This window comes from Aulonocara stuartgranti, assembly GCF_965226115.1.
Source record: "Aulonocara stuartgranti genome assembly, chromosome: 17".
NCBI lineage: Eukaryota > Metazoa > Chordata > Actinopteri > Cichliformes > Cichlidae > Aulonocara > Aulonocara stuartgranti.
The window spans coordinates 2,507,736-2,520,598 of NC_138953.1; the positions used below are offsets into that span (position 1 = coordinate 2,507,736).

Genomic DNA, 12,863 nt, shown 5'->3' on the forward strand with positions numbered 1-12,863 from the left:
AACTCCCAGATGCATCCACCCATGATGGATGTTTCTTTTTCAATCACTATGTGCTAAAAGACCTCCCTGCACTGAATCATACTTGTTATCAATCTCTGGCTCTCTTTCACAGCATGTCTTTTGTACTGTCTTCCTTCTCTCACCCTAACCAGTCGCGGCAGATGGCCGCCCTCTCACTGAGCCTGGTTCTGCTGGAGGTTTCTTCCTGTTAAAAGGGAGTTTTTCCCTCCCACTGTCGCTAAAGTGCTTGCTCATAGGAGGTCATATGACTGCTGGGTTATTGTAAGGTCTACCTTACAATATGAAGCGCCTTGAGCTTGTATAAATAAAACTGAATTAGTGTACACCCCCCCAACATACACACACACGCACACAGCGCAGGTAAGCAGCTGAGTCACATGTGAGGTAGACTCTTCATCTGCAGCTCACAGACGGTCACACGCAGAGCCATGAACCGGAGACGTGCACGTGCTTATTCCCGCGTTTACTTTTTTTCTTTTATTTTTTTACAATAGATGACGTCATCATCCTCATCCCCGTGTCAGCGTTGCGGTGACGTCACGCAAAACCGGCGCTTCCCGTACTGAAGCGACGGCGCTCCAAATCATGTGACCTCTGCCCGGCGCACGCTGAGCTGATCGATCAGAAGAATCTGTGCTGATTACCGATGAGCGGGTCTTCCGAAAACCCTCACACTGCCGAGCGCGCGACCGGAAACCGACCCGCCTTCACAATAAGAGTAGGCCGAGGGCAGCCGTTCCGTCACGGTCACACCTGCAGTCAGGTGTGCTGTGACGAAGTTACTCGCGTGGTCACACTTTTTACTCGTACATTAGTTATCCTCCATCATCGCTCCTCAGCAGACCAACGCTGAGGGGGCCGTGCTTTTCCGTGCTCAAGTCTTACAGTATGTAAAAGGGACTCTGAGCTGCTCTCCGGTTTAAGTCTTGCTGGATCATGCAGGTCTGACTTGCCACTTACACAGCCATTCGACTCAGTCGTGTGAGGTGTGCACCGCTGGATTGGCTCAGCACACACCATCCCTATCGGTACAATCTGCAGAATCCTGCCTACCACGTGACTTTAGCTAGCAGGTGAACCACTGTTTCATTTTAATCAATGGCTAGTTTTGTGTGAACAAAAACAACATGAAAATTCAGTCTGACTCACCGAAATTACAACATAGTGCCTCTGAGTCTAACTACTGACCACTGCCAAGCCAAATGTATGATAACAGAGCTCCACAGCGCCCTCTGCTGTGGCAGTACCAGGTAATTTGACAGCCAGCCCCGGTGTGCCTGCCTCAGACTCGGTCAGTGCTGCAGTGGACTGTAATATTCTATTTTTTCTAATAAAACCTGTTCGAACCTCACTGGGCATGTTATCAGGTGCGGGCTTTAATTGTGAAGGTCTCGGCAGCTCTTCCGGTGCGGTGGTCGCTGTCGCGGTGCGTGTTGACGCAGCAGGTGCGTCAGGAGGAGATGTTGTAGAGCATCATCGGAGCCGAGCCCTACGGTGGCCCCTAGAGACAAAACACTTACAAAATCCAAAACACGTGCAAAATCCAAAACACATGCAAGCTCCAAAACACTTACAAAATAAAAAACACATGCAAAAGACAAAACACGTACAAAATACAAAACACATGCAAACTCCAAAGCACTTACAAAATCCAAAACACGTGCAAACTCCAAAACACGTACAAAATCCAAAACACATGCAAACTCCAAAACACTTACAAAATAAAAAACACATGTAAAATACAAAACACGTACAAAAAACAAAACACGTGCAAAATACAAAACACGTGCAAACTCCAAAACACGTGCAAACTCCAAAACACGTGCAAACTCCAAAACACGTGCAAAATACAAAACACATGCAAAATACAAAACACGTGCAAACCCCAAAACACGCGCAAACTCCAAAACACTTACAAAATCCAAAACACGTGCAAACTCCAAAACACGTACAAAATCCAAAACACATGCAAACTCCAAAACACTTACAAAATAAAAAACACATGCAAAATACAAAACACGTGCAAAATACAAAACACGTGCAAAATACAAAACACATGCAAAATACAAAACACGTACAAAATACAAAACACGTGCAAACCCCAAAACACGCGCAAACTCCAAAACACTTACAAAATCCAAAACACGTGCAAACTCCAAAACACGTACAAAATCCAAAACACATGCAAACTCCAAAACACTTACAAAATAAAAAACACATGCAAAATACAAAACACGTACAAAATACAAAACACGTGCAAAATACAAAACACGTGCAAACTCCAAAACACATGCAAAATACAAAACATGTGCAAAATACAAAACACATGCAAAATACAAAACACGTGCAAACCCCAAAACACGCGCAAACTCCAAAACACGTGCAAAATAAAAAACACATGCAAAATACAAAACACGTACAAAATACAAAACACGTGCAAAATACAAAACACGTGCAAAATAAAAAACACATGCAAAATACAAAACACGTACAAAATACAAAACACGTGCAAAATACAAAACACGTGCAAACTCCAAAACACGTGCAAACTCCAAAACACATGCAAAATAAAAAACACATGCAAAATACAAAACACGTACAAAATCCAAAACACGTGCAAAATACAAAACACATGCAAAATCCAAAACACAACGGAAGTGCTCCAGGACGCTAGGGGCAGTGTTGAGCTTTTGTTACCTAGTAACTACACAAGCCAGGAAGTACCAATGACCGGATTTGGGGTCTGCAGCCTTAAAGGCCGCATTTTAAGGCCGATTATGTCACAGCGACACGACAAAGACTGTCCCAATTCAAAGGCTGCTCGAAATGCGGCCCTCAAATGCGTCCTTAATTTCCCTGAATTTTAAGGATGGGTCTGTGTAGCCTTCATGGCCCAACATATCCCAGACTTCATAGCGCGGCGGTGGTTTGGATAATTTTGCCGAAAAAAAACGGCGGAAGCGGAGCGGACGAAGAGTAAACTTCCAGAAGTACTGAATATTATGTCACTTATTTATGCGCAAATGTTTTTATAATGAAGAACATTAAAACATTACTGTTGGCAACATGTCGGGAAAGTTATGTGACATTAGCGACGTTTGTACTAACTTGGTTTTAAAGCCTTCACTTCAAAATATTCGCCGTTCAATAGCTGACTTTAATCTTACAGAGAATGTGATGATTTTATGCGTAATTAAAGTCAGTCATGTCAGTCAGCTGACGGTTCACTCCTTAAGCTGAAAGAAAGATGCTTTAATCACAGGAGTCACACATGTGTCCACTGTACCATCTGGGAACTCTTCTTGTTTACACTCGTAATGACACAAACACTAAATCCTGCTTCTCTGTGCTGTTTTGTAGCAGTGTGTACACCTAAGACTGTCAGCTGTCTGTCTGTCCTGCACTCTCTCTCTCTGTTTCTTTCTCTCTGATTGTGGAATAAAAGTATGAACATGTATTTATAAGTCACACTTGTGTTTGAATCCTGCAGCTTATCACACATTTGATTTCCATGTGTGACGACTGCAAGTGTCCAGAGTGAGGACAGGCTGAGGGACCCACTGCTGCACATCATCTGTGAGGCTTTGCAGCCCTGATGATCCACCAGGACAATCTCAGCAGTATGTGAGGAAGAGGAGGAGGAAGAGCCAGCAGCAGCTGACAGATGGAGAGAATAGACAGACTGTTCCCTGTTTGTGAAGGACTGCTAGAAAAGTTTAAAATAACTAATTGTCTGTCCTGAATCAGTCTTATTAGGTAATGTTCAAATAATTTTATCATTCCAGTGTTTCCAGTGTGGGAGAAAGTACTCAGGGCCTTCAAGTTACGCACTATGAAAGGCAGCAACAAGTTTAATGTTCAGAAACCTAAAGTCTGTATCAGCAGCAGAATGGAACTAAAAATAAATGTTGGTTTCAGTTCTATGAAGCTTTGAGTATTTTGGATCAGTAGCACTGCTGTGTTTGTTGCATCATATTGCTGTGATTGTTTATATGCTTTATATATTCTGAGCTAAGTTGATCTATAGTGTTACATCATATTCTATAAGGATGTTATGTGTTTGTAGACTTGCCCAGTTTGACCCATTTAGCAGACGTCAGCCTGTTTAAAGCTCTGATGTCTATTCTGTATGACTTAAAGCAGTTATGACATGGTCTGATTTTCTCACCCAATAAAGGAATATTTAATACATCAGTCTACTCTTCATTTTATCAGAAACATATATATACTATTATATGTAGTATAATATGTATATATCTCATGTATATCTCATGCACATATCTTTCCACGTAGCACTTTTAATTCTTATCCCTACTTTTATTTTTTTCCATGTCTATTTAAGTGCTATTTATGACACTATGTTTGCACTGAAGCACCGCAGCAATTTCCTAATGTTGTAAACCTGCTCAACATTTGGCAATAAACCCCATTCTGATTCTGATTCTGATATATTGTACATATATTTATTAGTTTCAGATGTAGCCATTCTTGTATTTTGCTTGTTTACATTATTGTATTTTGCACAACTCTGTTGCTTGTGAAGTATGGAAGAAATATAGTATCATCAGAATTCAAGTATTTTTAGACATTGAATTTATGACACTGAATTTTTATCCTCCAAATTTCCCTGCAAAAATATTCACCTGCAAAAATTCACCTGCAAAAAATTCACCTGCAAAAATTCACCTGAAAAAAATTCACCTGCAAAAATTCACCTGAAAAAAATTCACCTGAAAAAAATTCACCTGCAAAAATTCACCTGAAAAAAATTCACCTGCAAAAATTCACCTGCAAAAATTCAACTGCAAAAGTGATGAACTTTAATGACCCAAGCCAGAGCAATCAGCACCAGATCGAGTCGAGTGGCTCTCAGCCAATTAAATTACGCTGTTTGATCACATGACACCGTTAGCCAGCAGTGTGTCTCCTAAAAGAGAGCTGTTTAAAGGTGAGTGATTAAGTTTTTCTCCTAAATAGAGATCATTACAGAACGCCTAGTCCTACTTAAAATCCCATTTATTATTTTTTTTTTTTTATCATCTACTCGAACTAAGGAAAACGTTTGACTAACTCAAAGACAATTTCCACGCCTCCCCTGCCTGACTGCAGAGGCAGTTTTGAATTTAGGAGCGCCAAGATGGCAGCGGCAAACCCTGGCGGCTCTCCGGTGAGTATATATATTTTTTTATCTTCAAGTTTGTCTTTTGAAACCTTAATTTTATTTAAATCCGTTGCTCACGTATAAAGTACACAGACGGGGTCTTTGCTCAACTCGTCTGAGACGTGTCTCACTAAGCGCTACATGCTAGCATCCTGCTAACCGAGCTACCCTTTACATGCTGTGCTTTAGAAAATAGGATACTCGTTAAAAAAAATACTCCGCAGATATTGATAGATAGACGAACACTGCAAATATAATGTTGGAAAAGAGAACGGCCTTTGGTGAAGGGGTAAAATACACCATGAATAAAGCCATGTGAATGGCTGCCATGGTTGCAGAACAGCCTGATTTAATGACAAGAATGGGGAAGAGTGAGGTGAAGTGAACCACAGCCACAAAACACGGTCAGACAAGGCGGCAAAAGGGCAGTGATCTGTCCGTCAGTATGAAGTTGGTGTGTGCTTTGGTGAACAAAAACTCCAGACTGGTAGCAGGAAGATGGGAGACTCGTGTTTCACTGGAATAGTGGTGAATTAAAACATCCTTTGTTGGGGACATTTCGGTGTAAATGCATCCATACAGGCAAGACAGAGGCAGACTAGACAGTGAAGAAAACAAGGCAAACATTAGAAATATAAAAACGGAAATATAGGATGAGTCGGGGATGAGTTCCTGCCCCAAGTGGAGGAGTTCAAGTATCTCGGGGTCTTGTTCGCGAGTGATGGGAGAAGGGGGCCGGAGATCGACAGACGGATTGGGGCTGCAGCTGCAGTAATGCGGACGCTGCACCGGTCCGTCGTGGTGAAGAGGGAGCTGAGTGTAAAAGCGAAGCTCTCAATTTACCGGTCGATCTACGTCCCTACCCTCACCTATGGCCACGAGCTGTGGGTAGTGACCGAAAGAACGAGATCGCGGATACAAGCGGCAGAAATGAGCTTCCTCCGAAGGGTGGCTGGCCTCTCCCTTAGAGATAGGGTGAGAAGGTCGGCCATCCGGGAGGGGCTCAGAGTAGAGCAGCTGCTGCTCCACATCGAAAGGAGCCAGCTGAGGTGGTTCGGGCATCTGACAAGGATGCCCCCTGGGCGCCTCCTGGGTGAGGTGTTCCAGGCATGTCCCACCGGGAGGAGGCCCCGGGGAAGACCCAGGACACGCTGGAGAGATTATATCTCGGCTGGCCTGGGAACGCCTTGGTATTCCCCCGGATAAGCTGGAGGAGGTGGCTGGGGAGAGGGAGGTCTGGGCCTCTTTGCTTAGGCTGCTGCCCCCGCGACCCGGCCTCGGATAAAGCGGATGAAGATGGATGGATGGAAATATAGGATTAATATAACATACAATTAGGGAAAATGTAAGGAACACAATGTAAATGATATTGTAAAGTCATTAAAACAGCATACTCTGATTAAAAGAAACACATAATTGGGTAGGATAATAACAATAATAATGTTAAAAAACATGTGCAAGATGGGTATGTATACTTGTAGCCAGAATACTATAAAGTTGTAGCATGCCAGACCATCTTGATTGAATGTAACTTCGCTCCACACAAGTTTTATGGTAGACATATTCATATTGGTATCTAATAAATGATTAATTCTTAGATTTTATCGAACGTTAATTTATAAATTGTTTCTGTCTTTATGTGTTTGTTTCAGATTATGCAAGATGAAATTATTCAGTCAGCAAGACACTTGCTGCAGTTGCTGACATCATCCAACTGAACTGCTGCTGTGATGAATCAGAATACAAGGTTTACTTTAGCAAGACTTATGAGTTAATGCTACATTTAACTAAATTGTTATATATTTTTTGTGTCCAATATTGTCTCCATATGATTTTGTTTTTTGCAACATCTTGCAGAGAACAGAGTCAAGGTACCAGCTTGGTCAACCCTAAAAGACCATCTGTTCAATGACCAGGTGAAAAAGTCATAAACTAAACACTCTGCATGAGCATGGAATTTAGGATGCAACTTTATATCTTACCTGCTCTACACTCAGGGCTTGAATTACAACAACAGTCAATCACATAAAAAAAAATACTTTTGGTAGTTCTGTGTCTCTGTCTCTCTCCTCCAAACCCAGATGGCTGCTGGTACTGAACCGGGTTCTGGTTCTGCTGGAGGTTTTTTCTTGTTAAAGGGGAGTTTTTCCTCTGCACTGTCACTTCATGCTGCTCAGTGTGAGGGATTGTTGAGGTTGAGTCCATATGTCCTGCGAACAACTGCTGGGCAATGACACCATGCAATCTTCTGGGATTCCTTGGATAGAAAACCTGTGAACTGCACTTGTCCTTGGTCTTCACAGCTCACCTTTTTACTGTTTATTGAATCAAAATTCTCCAGTGACATGGATTCTACATTGTAACTGATGTGATGTTCTATAAAGTGGTTTTAATAAAAAAAAGGCAAAAATTAGTTTGTTTCTTTATTCAATTTTTGAACAGTGATACTCATTCAGTAAATGCAAATTATTTACACGGCAGTGCACTACAGGCATAAATCTAGACCCCTAGATAAAACATGATGGCATTATAGCAGTGACAACTCCTCCACAGTAGCAGGTGGGGTTTTTCTTTTTTGAGGACGGCTCCTTTTACCTGTCACTACAGATGGTCTGTTTATGTTTTGATCAAGAGCCTTTTTTGGGCAGCTGAAGAGGAGAAGTCTATCTTATGGCCAACCTCTGGCTGTATCTTGGTCACATTACCCAGCAAAACCCAGTATGCAGGTTCACCTGTAACAGTCCTTGTGCCACAGATCAACACTGTTGCTTCTACATTAAACAGAAGAGCAGTGACGTGGGTGCAGGTCTCCGTGACTCCGGCCTTACAGCTGGAGTGAGCGGCTTCAACCTTCCCTGTGATGCTCACAATGACCCATGGCTGCAATGCTGGTTCATTCAGTCTTTGAGAGTGCAGGACCTGAAACACACACACAAAGTTCTTGTCTTTAAATGAACTATGAGCCAAGGCTGACATAAATGTTTTATCTACTTAATCATTAATGTAACAGTGTTTAGAAAGTTAGCACATGTAATTTTTCATTTCTTTATGTGTCCATCTATAGAACGCTGCATGTTATATTCTAAATCTGCCTGTTCTGTCAGAAACCTGCCTGCAGAAAATGAACCTAAAGGATGTAATCACTTTCAAGATGGAGAAAGCATAAAGTGACAATTATGAATCACTTAATATGATAAGGAGATTCTGCAGGTCATTAATCAATGTATAAAATTAAAATAAAATGCATTTTTAGTGACACAAGATACAAATATGGAAGCAAGATGTATAATCGCTCAGTTTGGGGAAATTGTGGGTAGCCTGCAAGAGCCTCAACTTCTCCATACCCACAATGTGCAACAAATGGGCACAGCTGATCTTCAACAGTGGAACATCGGCCAGTTACTTCCAACTTTAACGCAGCTTGTAGTCTTGGAGAGCAGCACACCAAAACTGCATGCACAACTTCTGCTAACAGTGGAAACGGATTAAGAAATCCATGCAAACAGATTCATAAACCGAAAGAATATTATTTTACAGGATTAATGATCATATCAGCCGCTGGCTGATCACAAACCCTGAGGGTGTATACGAGAAGCAGAAGAAGCAGAGGGGATATCCAGTTTAAGTTTAGATAGTATTTGTAAAGATATTGACCATATCCTTTTCTGAAAGTGTGGATATAATGGATGGGGTAAGGTACTGACATGCTACAACTTTATAGTTGTTAAATTCTGGCTACAAGTATACATACCCATCTTGTACATGTTTTTTTTTATTATTATTATTGTTATTATTATTATTATTATCCTACCCAATTATGTGTTTCTTTTAATCAGAGTATGCTGTTTTAATGACTTTACAATATCATTTACATTGTGTTCCTTACATTTTCCCTAATTGTATGTTATATAGGGATGGGTATTGATAAGATTTTAACGATTCCGATTCCATTTTCGATTCTGTTTAACGATTCGATTCCTTATCGATTCTCTTATCGATTCGTTTTTTTAAAAAAGGAGAACACTAAAGTCGATTAGCTTAGAACTGTGTTTTATATCTTCTCTTTGAACAAGATAGAAATTTAGGAGTAACATGGCCTTACAAACCCAACAGTGAGATCTTAAGAGATCCACAGCCTACGGCTCTTCAATGGGGTGTCACAGGGTCCCCAGGAAAAAAAATGTATATGTAAAATAATAAAATAAATATTCTCCTGTAGCAATAACAAAGTTTAACATAAATTATTCTGTAGCAATTACACAAGAATATCCAGTAATGTCCCTGCCTACAATTAAACACATGCACTTACCAAAGTGAAATCGGGGGCATCTGCTGTGGCAAATGGGTGCAAGCCTTTGACCACAAACTTAGACACTGCTCGGTGACATTCGTCTATCCTGGCCTGAAAGGAGACGCTACCGGTAGACTGCAGCGAGAACTGCCAGCATCTGAGCCAGCCAGACTCTGTCTCTCTCATCATGGTTATCTAAATGCAACGCACAGTAATAGCAGGTTTTGTAATAAGGTAAATCGCGCTAACATAATGTGCAATGCTAATTGATTAGTTACCTGCAGTATTAACGGGAGAGGACGTGGAAACGCTACCGCTGCTGCTGGGTTGAGCTTCGCTAGTCCGGAGCGGATCAAAAACACGACATTCGTTGAACGCAATCGCGTGTTTTTTGAGCAAATGCTTTTGCATGTTCGTAGTGTTTCCTCCCTTTGATGAAATCTCTACTTTGCAAGTATTGCACGTTGCCCTGTTGTCATCCTTTCTCATAAAGTGTAACCAAACTTTTGAGCGTTTGTGCCGCTCAGGCGCCGTGTTTCCTACTGGGTAAAAGACGCTACTCAACGTGATGACGTCATTCGGGGCGACTGGAATCGATAAGGGAATCGTTTTTAAAAGTGGCAAACGATTCCAAGGAATTGAAACAGTGGGAACCGGTTCTCAACAAGAACCGGTTTTCGATACCCATCCCTAATGTTATATTAATCCTATATTTCCATCCATCCATCTTCATCCGCTTTATCCGAGGCCGGGTCGCGGGGGCAGCAGCCTAAGCAAAGAGGCCCAGACCTCCCTCTCCCCAGCCACCTCCTCCAGCTTATCCGGGGGAATACCAAGGCGTTCCCAGGCCAGCCGAGAGATATAATCTCTCCAGCGTGTCCTGGGTCTGCCCCGGGGCCTCCTCCCGGTGGGACATGCCTGGAACACCTCACCCAGGAGGCGCCCAGGGGGCATCCTTGTCAGATGCCCGAACCACCTCAGCTGGCTCCTTTCGATGTGGAGCAGCAGCTGCTCTACTCTGAGCCCCTCCCGGATGGCCGACCTTCTCACCCTATCTCTAAGGGAGAGGCCAGCCACCCTTCGGAGGAAGCTCATTTCTGCCGCTTGTATCCGCGATCTCGTTCTTTCGGTCACTACCCACAGCTCGTGGCCATAGGTGAGGGTAGGGACGTAGATCGACCGGTAAATTGAGAGCTTCGCTTTTACACTCAGCTCCCTCTTCACCACGACGGACCGGTGCAGCGTCCGCATTACTGCAGCTGCAGCCCCAATCCGTCTGTCGATCTCCGGCCCCCTTCTCCCATTACTCGCGAACAAGACCCCGAGATACTTGAACTCCTCCACTTGGGGCAGGAACTCATCCCCGACTCATCCTATATTTCCGTTTTTATATTTCTAATGTTTGCCTTGTTTTCTTCACTGTCTAGTCTGCCTCTGTCTTGCCTGTATGGATGCATTTACACCGAAATGTCCCCAACAAAGGATGTTTTAATTCACCACTATTCCAGTGAAACACGAGTCTCCCATCTTCCTGCTACCAGTCTGGAGTTTTTGTTCACCAAAGCACACACCAACTTCATACTGACGGACAGATCACTGCCCTTTTGCCGCCTTGTCTGACCGTGTTTTGTGGCTGTGGTTCACTTCACCTCACTCTTCCCCATTCTTGTCATTAAATCAGGCTGTTCTGCAACCATGGCAGCCATTCACATGGCTTTATTCATGGTGTATTTTACCCCTTCACCAAAGGCCGTTCTCTTTTCCAACATTATATTTGCAGTGTTCGTCTATCTATCAATATCTGCGGAGTATTTTTTTTAACGAGTATCCTATTTTCTAAAGCACAGCATGTAAAGGGTAGCTCGGTTAGCAGGATGCTAGCATGTAGCGCTTAGTGAGACACGCCTCAGACGAGTTGAGCAAAGACCCCGTCTGTGTACTTTATACGTGAGCAACGGATTTAAATAAAATTAAGGTTTCAAAAGACAAACTTGAAGATAAAAAAATATATATACTCACCGGAGAGCCGCCAGGGTTTGCCGCTGCCATCTTGGCGCTCCTAAATTCAAAACTGCCTCTGCAGTCAGGCAGGGGAGGCGTGGAAATTGTCTTTGAGTTAGTCAAACGTTTTCCTTAGTTCGAGTAGATGATTAAAAAAATAATAATAATAAATGGGATTTTAAGTAGGACTAGGCGTTCTGTAATGATCTCTATTTAGGAGAAAAACTTAATCACTCACCTTTAAACAGCTCTCTTTTAGGAGACACACTGCTGGCTAACGGTGTCATGTGATCAAACAGCATAATTTAATTGGCTGAGAGCCACTTGACTCGATCTGGTGCTGATTGCTCTGGCTTGGGTCATTAAAGTTCATCACTTTTGCAGTTGAATTTTTGCAGGTGAATTTTTTTCAGGTGAATTTTTGCAGGTGAATTTTTGCAGGTGAATTTTTTGCAGGTGAATTTTTTCAGGTGAATTTTTTTCAGGTGAATTTTTGCAGGTGAATTTTTTGCAGGTGAATTTTTGCAGGTGAATTTTTGCAGGGAAATTTGGAGGATAAAAATTCAGTGTCATAAATTCAATGTCTAAAAATACTTGAATTCTGATGATACTATATTTCTTCCATAGTGAAGCTCGCACACAAGAATTTCACTCACATGTGCTGTACCAATGTACCTGCACATGTGATGTGACAATAAAAGTGATTTGATTTGAAACAGCTCACAGCTTGTACATTTTCTTTTTACACATGTATGTAAGCATTTGAGCCAAATTTAGTAATGCCAACATACTGAAGGAACAACATTTGTCTCTTATATATGATACACCTATATATGCACTGTCAATATACATTTTGAACCAGCTGCAGATGTCAGAGTAACAACTGACTGACCCCCACATAAAGTGCGTTACAGTAGTCCACAGGGGAAGAAATAAAAGCATGGATCACGGTTTCAAAGTGCTGCCTAGAAAGAAAAAATTTCACTCTTGCCAGTCGCCTTAAATGATAAAAATGGACTGGTCCAACTTAAAACCAAGGGCAGTAACAACAGGTTTAAAATAAACCTCCAGGGGTTCCAAATGAAAAGAAGAGGACTCACAGGGGCCACTGGGTCCAAACACCAACAAATCTGTTTTCTTTTCATTCAAATTTAAAAAGTTTAGAGCCAACCAAGCTTTAATGTCATCTAGGCATGTCAAGAGAGGTTTTATTCAGATGCCATCCTTCGGCTTCAGTGGCAAATAAATTTGGCAGTCATTCCTATATACTTGTCTTTGAGTGAAGATTTAAGGTGGTAAGACATGTAAATAACTGCAACTTGAATCTGTACTGAAGCTCAGTATTTGACACAGAGTTCATGTTCACTGCTATAATGCCTAATAATGACT

General features: G+C 42.1%; 1 long non-coding RNA gene across 2 annotated transcripts; it reads left to right on the forward strand.

The window, feature by feature from the left end:
* Positions 1–4,827: 4,827 nt before the first annotated feature.
* Positions 4,828–7,579, forward strand: LOC309692974. 2 transcript variants are annotated; one of them, XR_014272549.1, is made up of 5 exons: positions 4,828–4,969; positions 5,076–5,188; positions 6,835–6,929; positions 7,040–7,098; positions 7,264–7,579. It is a non-coding gene; the product is annotated as an uncharacterized lncRNA (long non-coding RNA). The 2 variants fall into 2 exon arrangements; XR_014272550.1 differs by having other exon boundaries at positions 4,835–4,969; positions 7,040–7,579.
* The last annotated feature ends 5,284 nt before the right edge of the window (positions 7,580–12,863 follow it).